Below are 9,611 nucleotides of genomic sequence, written 5' to 3' on the forward strand. Positions count from 1 at the left end.
TTTCGGTACTCTTCAAAGCTGATAGAACAGTGAAAAAGGTTGATGGCTTTAGCATTTAGCTCCATCTTCTTCTTATCATTTTCATTCCATTCAGCTTCTTCTTTTGTAGTCACCACTCCATCAGCACTTGTTTTTGTTGGAATCTTGGGACCACTCATAACAATCTTTCGTATGTTGTAGTCAATGGATTGAATGAAGATCCTCTTCCTCTCTTTCCAGTAGGCATAGTTCTTCCCATTGAAGAAGGGAGGCCTATTGTTTGACTAGCCTTTAGTTAGAGTACAGACAACCGTAGTTGTGCCCAAGTTGTTCGCCATTGGACCTTTGCTCCAAGCGGTGAAGCTTGATTCTTGAGACCAAGGCCTCTGATACAAATTGAAGCTTGTAGAAGGCTTAGAGAAGGGGGGTTGAATCTATGACCTTCTTTTAATTAACTGAAATAACCCTTTTAAAACAAACTTGCAATCTGAATCTGTTTGAACTCAGCAGCGAAAAATTTATGAGACAATTTTATTTTGTCTCATGAATATCAGAAAACATAACAGAGCAGGGAAGAGAGAAGCTGACAGCATCATGTATCCTGGTTCGGTTGCCTTGTGCAATGCAACTTATGTCCAGTCTCCACCACAACAGTGGTTGAATTTCCACTATAGTTAAAGTATTACATGCACCAATTCTACAGGATTGACACAACCCTTTCACACTCAAGTTCTAACCTAACTTGACTTAGTTATGCTAATACCTAACTCTTCACTCTTAGTGCTAACCCAACTAAGAAAGGGGTACCTCACAGGTTCAAGATACAAGACACATACACAACCTAAAGAAATCTGAAATAACTCTAAGCTTTTCACTCATGTGTATCTCTTTGCCTTTTTTCACTCTTAGGCTTTTTCAATGACTTTCTTATTTGCCTTTTACCTCAAGAGATTATAGAAAGATAAACATTAAAGAAAATTACAATCTATAAAATATGAAGGAGATTGATGCTTCAATAGCCTCTTTGCTATGTGATAAACCAGATTTACTAGCCTCTGATTCAGTTCTTCATTCTGGCAGAATGATCCTTTGACTAGGAAGCACTGTCTAAGTAGATGAACTTCTTCAGAGAGCTCTTCTCAGAACATAAACCTCAACACACTGGTTTTCTCTCCTTAGCTTCAGAATGATGAGAAATCTTCTTTTGTATTTCCTTGCATGTTGCTGAGTTACTCTCTCCTAGGTCAACTCTCGAGCTGTGTGCTTCACCAACTCACTACATCACCTTTTTCCAGTTAATCCTCAAATTAGGAACTTTGATTTTGACCTTCTTTGTTGATCGAAAGCCACAGGACAGCAGAAACAAATATTTTCAATGGTAAACCCAGATATTAGCCATTGAAATACTACTTGGTCCCCAAGACACACTTTTGACCATAGATTCATAGCAGTGTTGAACATAGATCATCTTTCCCATGTATCCCAATATGGAGTGGCAGAGAGTTGAAGATGAAGAGAAGAAAATGAGATGCATGTAGAAGGAAATAAAATCACCTTTAGCTTTTGACCTCTTCTTGATACAGATTAATGTGGGTGATTAGAATTCAACTTTTTTGCTAAACCTTCTCTTTCTTACTTCTTTGGTGAACATCTTAGGAGCTAAGCTTTCTCTCTCTCTTTCTTTCTCTGAGTTCTAACCGAGACAGGAAAAAGTGAACGTTGCTTTGGAGAAACCAAATTGGAGGGATTTGAATGAGAGATGCAATCGGGCTTGGATCGGTTATCATTCATGCAACCCGTTTGATATCTTTTGCCCATCTGATTTCTTTTGCTTTGATTCGTTTGGGCTTCCTTTGATTGTTCAGCCCATCAGTTTTGTTTTTCTTGTTTATTTTACTGGCTTGCTGCAACAAGGATTTTTGGCCTACAACACTCAACAAAAATAATTAAAACTAATTGGGTAATTAGCTCAATAATTTAATGTTTGTCATCATCATATATGTTAGTTGATTTCTTAACTCAACATTTTTAAGTTGAGAAATATGAAAGACATCATGAATATTTGACAGATAAGGGGAAGAGTGTAAAATCTACAAAATTAGTAAATAATTAACCAATAAATTAGTTATTAATTCAAGAAATTAGAAAATCAAATTTTATATTTTAATGAGATAGAATTAATTAAAACATAAATTTTGTCACTAATTTTAAAGAAGTTGGCCCAAGATTAGGTCGAACGGGTCGAACCGAGTGAATTCGGCCCATATTGGGCCCAAGGGGCCAACCCACATCACCAACACAAAAAGGAATTTCAGCATTCTATCTCCCCATTCATACACACTGCTGGGAACTTGAAGAGAGGGAAGAAGAGAGTTCTAAAACGTAACCCTCCAATCAAATCCAAATAACTTTCAATCTGGAGCTCCGATCGCCGCACCGTTTGCGGCCACGCGACCAGCGCAACGAACTCTACAAAGCCCAATCCTTGATTAGGTATGGAATCTACTTTTCAGTTTCAGTTTTCTCATCCCTAAATTTAGAAATTCAATGTGTAATTATGTTAAATTTTGCGTAATTTCAGTGTTTAGGTTTGAGTTAGCTTGCGGGTGTTGTTGGGTCTAGCTCACTTGAGCTGTGGGTCAGGTAAGCACTCTTAAAACCCTTGTGTAATCTTGAATTAGTGAACTTTATATTGATTATAGTAATAATTACGATATTAGATTGAAATTGATTATTGAATGTAGTCAAGATTGAGAATGTGGAGCTTAGATTGAGCTTTGGTGGCAAGAGGGCTGTTTGGTAGGGTTTTGGGGTCTTGGAAGCTTAAAAAACATTTAATTGTGAGGTTTTCTGGGCTTTAAGAGAAATTGGCCAAGGTATGGTTTCGGTTTTTCGTAATTAAAATATAATGTGTTGTGAAAACTTAAGCTAGACGACGTAGGATAAGTTGAATCTTGGGTTTGATACATATTATGTTAATTGATGTGTTATGTTTGATTGATGATTATTGGGCATGAGGAAAGTTGATGATGGTGGAAAAAATGATTTAGAGGAGTATGATGATGTACGTATTGATGAGTATGCATATTGTTATGTTGAACATGAATTATTGTATTAAAATTATTGAAATGATAAATTGGAATGTTGTGGAGTGATCTAGTATGTTGGAGGCATGGATTGGCTGGTTTGGTGTTGTTGTGGTAAGGTTGGGTATGTTAAAAAAAGGTTTTGGATTGGAAAAGTTTGAGAAAAAATTGAAAAGTTAGCTTTTGGTAAAAACTTGATTTTAACGAACTTCGGCGGAGCATAACTTGAGCCTTAAATTCTGGATTTAAATGAAATTTATTTCAAATTAAAGATATTTTTAATAGCTTTAAAACAGTATAAAATTTGAGGAAAATAGAATATTTTATAGGAAATTATGGACGCCAGAAGACAAGTGTAGAAAATTGATTTTGTTGAGTTGCAGATTTTTTGAAAATAATGGTGCGTGTGCGCACGCACCAGGTAGAGTGTGAGTTTCAGCTCATGCGCACGCACACACACCTTGAAGATTTTGCAAGTGCGTGTGGTGCACGAAATTGTGATGTCCAAGCTCGAACAATCCCTGGTAATGGCTCCAAAGCTTGGTGCTTTGATCTTAATTCATAATTGTCACAACTTCGATACAACTAACCAGCAAGTGCACTGGGTCGTCCAAGTAATACCTTACGTGAGTAAGGGTCGAATCCCACGGAGATTGTTGGTATGAAGCAAGCTATGGTCACCTTGCAAATCTCAGTCAGGCGGATTTAAACATGATACTTTATTAGATTAAAATAAACAATAAAAGGGATAGAGGTACTTATGTAAATCATTGGCAGGAATTTCAGATAAGCGAATGGAGATGCTTTTCGTTCCTCTGAACCTCTGCTTTCCTGCTATCTTCATCCAATCCGTCTTACTCCTTTCCATGGCTGGCTTTATGTGATACATCACCACTGTCAATGGCTACTTTCGGTCATCTCTCGGGAAAATGATCCAATGCCCTGTCACGGCACGGCTAATCGTCTGGAGGCATCACCCTTGTCAATGGCTTCATCTTATCCTCTCAGTGAATAATATGCTCACGCACCCTGTCACGGCACGGCTATTCATCTGTCGGTTCTCGATCATGCTGGAATAGGATTTACTATCCTTTTGCGTCTGTCACTAACGCCCTGCAATCGCGAGTTAGGAGCTCGTCACAGTCATTCAATCATTGAATCCTACTCGGAATACCACAGACAAGGTTTAGACCTTCCGGATTCTCTTGAATGCCGCCATCATTCTAGCTTACGCCACGAAGATTCTGGTTAGGAGATCTAAGAGATATTCATTCTAGCTTAATTCATGTAGAACAGAAGTGTTTGTCAGGCACGCGTTCATAAGGGAGAAGGATGATGAGCGTCACACATAATCATCACCTTCATCACGTTCTTGGGTGCGAATGGATATCTTAGAAGAGAAATAAGAAGAATTGAATAGAAAACAGTAGTACTTTGCATTAATCTTTGAGGAACAGCAGAGCTCCACACCTTAATCTATGGAGTGTAGAAACTCTACCGTATGAAAATACATAAGTGAAGGTCCAGGCATGGCCGAGATGGCCAGCCCCCTAAACGAGATCACAGGATCAAAATACAATCCAGGATGCCTAATACAATAGTAAGAGGTCCTATTTATAATAAACTAGTCACTAGGGTTTACATGAGTAAGTAATTGATGCATAAATCCACTTCCTGGGCCCACTTGGTGTGTGCTTGGGCTTGGGCTTGAGTGTTACACGTGCAGAGGCCATTTGTGGAGTTGAACGCCAGTTTCTGTGCCAGTTTGGGCGTTCAACTCTGGTTTTGGATCCTTTTCTGGCGTTGGACGCCAGATTTGGGCAGAAGGCTGGCGTTGAACGCCAGTTTACGTCATCAATTCTTGGCCAAAGTATGGACTATTATATATTGCTGGAAAGCCCTGGATGTCTACTTTCCAACGCAATTGGAAGCGCGCCATTTCGAGTTCTGTAGCTCTAGAAAATCCACTTTGAGTGCAGGGAGGTCAGAATCCAACAGCATCAGCAGTCCTTTTTCAACCTCTGAATCTGATTTCTGCTCAAGTCCCTCAATTTCAGCCAGAAAATACCTGAAATTACAGAAAAACACACAAACTCATAGTAAAGTCCAGAAATGTGAATTTATCATAAAAACTAATGAAAACATCCCTAAAAGTAACTAGATCCTACTAAAAACATACTAAAAACAATGCCAAAAAGCGTATAAATTATCCGCTCATCACAACACCAAACTTAAATTGTTGCTTGTCCCCAAGCAACTAAAAATCAATTAGGATAAAAGAAGAGAATATACTATAAATTCCAAACTATCAATGAAACAGAGCTTCAATCATATGAGCGGGACTTATAGCTTTTTGCCTCTTGAATAGTTTTGGCATCTCACTTTATCCATTGAAGTTTAGAATGATTGGCATCTATAGGAACTTCAGATTTCGAATAGTGTTATTGACTTTCCTAGTTCAGTATGATGATTCTTGAACACAGCTTCTTTATGAGTCTTGGCCGTGGCCCTAAGCACTTTGTTTTCCAGTATTACCACCGGATACATAAATGCCACAGACACATAATTGGGTGAACCTTTTCAGATTGTGACTCAGCTTTGCTAAAGTCCCCAATTAGAGGTGTCCAGGGTTCTTAAGCACACTCTTTTTTTTTTTTTTGCTTTGGACCTTGACTTTAACCGCTCAGTCTCAAGTTTTCACTTGACACCTACACGCCACAAGCACATGGTTAGGGACAGCTTGGTTTAGCCGCTTAGACCAGGATTTTATTCCTTTAGGCCCTCCTATCCACTGATGCTCAAAGCCTTGGGATCCTTTTTATTTGCCCTTGCCTTTTGGTTTTAAGGGTTATTGGCTTTTTCTGCTTGCTTTTTCTTTTTCTTTCTATTTTTTTTTTTGCCTATTTTTTTTTTCTGCAAGCTTTGTTCTTTGCTGCTTTTTCTTGCTTCAAGAATCATTTTTATGATTTTTCAGATTATCAAATAACATGTCTCCTAGTCATCATTCTTTCAAGAGCCAACATATTTAACATTCTTAAACAACAACTTCAAAAGACATATGCACTGTTCAAGCATTCATTCAGAAAACAAGAAGCATTGTCACCACATCAATATAATTAAGCTAAGTTCAAGGATAAATTCGAAACTCATGTACTTCTTGTTCTTTTGAATTAAAACATTTTTCATTTAAGAGAGGTGATGGATTCATAGGACATTTATAACTTTAAGACAAAGTTACTACTACTAATGATCATGTAATGAAGACACAAACATAGATAAGCACATAACATAGAAAATGAAAAACAGAGAAAGTAAGAACAAGGAATGAGTCCACCTTAGTGATGTCCTTGAGCTCTTCTATGTCTCTTCCTTGTCTTTGTTGCTCCTCCTTCATTGCTTTTAGATCTTCTCTGATTTCATGAAGGATGATGGAGTGCTCTTGATGTTCCACCCTTAGTTGCTTCCAATAATTGTGTGGAAGAAAATGTATCCCCTGAGGTATCTCAGGGATCTCTTGATTTGTAGTCAAATGTTCTACCACTGAGCTATAGACCCTTGATGGAAGCTTTTGTCTTCCCTTTCCTTTTTCTAGAGGTTTCTCTGGCCTTAGGTGCCATCAATGGTTATGGAAAAAAACAAAAAAAGCTATGCTTTTACCACACCAAACTTAGAATGTTGCTCGCCCTCGAGCAAAAGAAGAAAGAATAAAGAAGATATGGAGGAGATGGATGGGAGTGTGTATTCGGCCATATGGGTGGGATTGGGTGGTAGAGAGTTGTTGAATTTTGAAGGTAGTGGGTATATGGATGTGAGTGGTAAATGGAAAACAGAAGGGATGATCATGAATGGGAAGAGAGATGATGAGGTAGGTGGGGATCCTGTGGGGTCCACAGATCCTGAGGTGATCCTGTGAGGTCCACAGATCTTGAGGTGTCAAGGCATTTACATCCCTGCACCAATTTAGGCATGCAAAATGCCCTTGCACACAACTCTGGGCGTTCAGCGCCAGGTTGGTGCCCATTTTGGGCGTTCAACGCCCATTTGCTGCCATTTCTGGCGTTGAACGCCAGAACCATGCTTGTTCTGGGCGTTCAGCGCCAGGATGCTCCCATTCTGGGCGTTCAGCGCCAGAACTATGCTCTTTTCTGGCGTTTGAACGCCAGACAGATGCTCCTCCAGGGTGTGATTTTTCTTCTGCTGTTTTTGATTCCGTTTTCAATTTTTCTATTTATTTTGTGACTCCACATGATCATGAACCTAAGAAAACATGAAAAACAATAAAAATAAGAATTAGATAAACATTGGGTTGCCTCCCAACAAGCGCTTCTTTAATGTCAATAGCTTGACAGTGGGCTCTCATGGAGCCTCACAGATGTGCAGAGCTTTGTTGAGACTTTCCAACACCAAACTTAGAGTTTGGATATGGGAGTTCAACACCAAACTTAGAGTTTGGTTGTGGCCTCCCAACACCAAACTTAGAGTTTGACTGTGGGGGCTCTGGTTGACTCTGCTTTGAGAGAAGCTTTTTATGCTTCCTCTCCATGGTTGCAGAGGGAGATCCTTGAGTTGTAAACACAAGGGAGTCCTCATTCCATTGAAGGACTATTTCACCTCTGTCAACATCAATCACAGCTCTTGCTGTGGCCAGGAAAGGTCTTCCTAGGATGATGGATTCATTCTCTTCCTTTCCAGTATCCAGGACTATGAAATCAGTAGGTATGTAAAGGCCCTCAACCTTTACTAATACATCTTCTACTTGTCCATAAGCCTGTTTTCTTGAGCTGTCTGCCATCTCTAGTGAGATTTTAGCAGCTTGCACCCCATATATTCCCAGTTTCTCTATTACAGAGAGGGGCATGAGGTTTATTCCTGAACCAAGGTCACACAGAGCCTTAAAGATCATGGTGCCTATGGTACAGGGTATTATGAACTTTCCAGGATCCTGTCTCTTCTGAGGCAATGTCAGTTGATCCAGATCACTTAGTTCATTGATGAACAAGGGAGGTTCAACTTCCCAAGCATCAATGCCAAACAATTTGGTATTCAGCTTCATGATTGCACCAAGAAACTTGGCAGTTTGCTCTTCAGTGACATCCTCATTCTCTTCAGAAGAGGAATACTCATCAGAGCTCATGAAGGGCATAAGGAGGTTCAATGGAATCTTTATGGTCTCTAGATGAGCCTCAGAGTCCTTTGGTTCCTCAGAGGGAAGCTCCTTATTGATCACTGGACGTCCCAGGAGGTCCTCCTCCTTGGGATTCACGTCCTCTCCTCTCCTCAGAGGTTCGGCCATGGCGCTTATGTCAATGGCCTTGCACTCTCCTTTTGGCTTCTCTTCTGTATTGCTTGGGAGAGTACTAGGAGGGATTTCAGTGATCCTTTTACTCAGCTGGCCCACTTGTGCTTCCAGATTTCTAATGGAAGACCTTGTTTCATTCATGAAACTTACAGTGGCCTTAGATAGATCAGAGACTAGATTTGCTAAATTAGAAGCATTTTGTTCAGAGTTCTCTGTCTGTTACTGAGTGGATGATGGAAAAGGCTTGCTATTGCTAAACCTGTTTCTTCCACCATTATTAAAGCCTTGTTGGGGCTTTTGATCCTTCCATGAGAAATTTGGATGATTTCTCCATGTTGAGTTATAGGTGTTTCCATAAGGTTCTCCTAAGTAATTTACCTCTGCTATTGCAGGGTTCTCAGGATCATAAGCTTCTTCTTCAAAAGATGCCTCTTGAGTACTGTTGGATGCAGCTTGCATTCCATGCAGACTCTGAGAAATCATATTGACTTGCTGAGTCAATATTTTATTCTGAGCCAATATGGCATTCAGAGTATCAACCTCAAGAACTCCCTTCTTCATAGGCGTCCCATTACTCACAGGATTCCTTTCAGAAGTGTACATGAACTAGTTATTAGCAACCATGTCAATGAGTTCTTGAGCTTCTGCAGGCGTTTTCTTTAGGTGAATGGATCCACCTGCAGAAGTGTCCAGTGACATCTTTGATAGCTCAGATAAACCATCATAGAATATATCCAGGATGGTCCATTCTGAAAGCATGTCAGAAGGACACTTTTTGGTCAACTGTTTGTATCTTTCCCAAGCTTCATAGAGAGATTCACCTTCTTTCTGTCTGAAGGTTTGAACATCAGCTCTAAGCTTGCTCAGCTTTTGAGGAGGAAAGTACTTGGCTAAGAAAGCCGTGACCAGCTTATCCCAAGAGTTCAGGCTGTCTTTGGGTTGAGAATCCAACCATAATCTAGCTCTGTCTCTTACAGCAAAAGGGAAAAGTATGAGCCTGTAGACTTCAGGATCTATTCCCTTAGTCTTAACAGTATCACATATCTGCAAGAATTCAGTTAAAAACTGAAAAGGATCTTCAGATGGAAGTCCATGAAACTTGCAGTTCTGCTGCATTAGAGAAACTAATTGAGGTTTCAGCTCAAAGTTGTTTGCTCCAATGGCAGGAATGGAGATGCTTCTTCCATGTAAATTGGAATTAGGTGCAGTAAAGTCACCAAGCATCTTCCTTACATTATTATTATTTT

The 9,611-nt window shown here is 39.6% G+C and overlaps 1 non-coding gene across 1 annotated transcript; it reads left to right on the top strand.

Moving 5' to 3' along the window:
* The first annotated feature begins 9,117 nt into the window (after positions 1–9,117).
* Positions 9,118–9,225, top strand: LOC112746233 (small nucleolar RNA R71). The gene has a single exon (XR_003174128.1). It is a non-coding gene; the product is annotated as a small nucleolar RNA R71 (small nucleolar RNA).
* The last annotated feature ends 386 nt before the right edge of the window (positions 9,226–9,611 follow it).

Source organism: Arachis hypogaea, chromosome 14 (genome assembly GCF_003086295.3).
Source record: "Arachis hypogaea cultivar Tifrunner chromosome 14, arahy.Tifrunner.gnm2.J5K5, whole genome shotgun sequence".
Taxonomy (NCBI): Eukaryota; Viridiplantae; Streptophyta; class Magnoliopsida; order Fabales; family Fabaceae; genus Arachis; species Arachis hypogaea.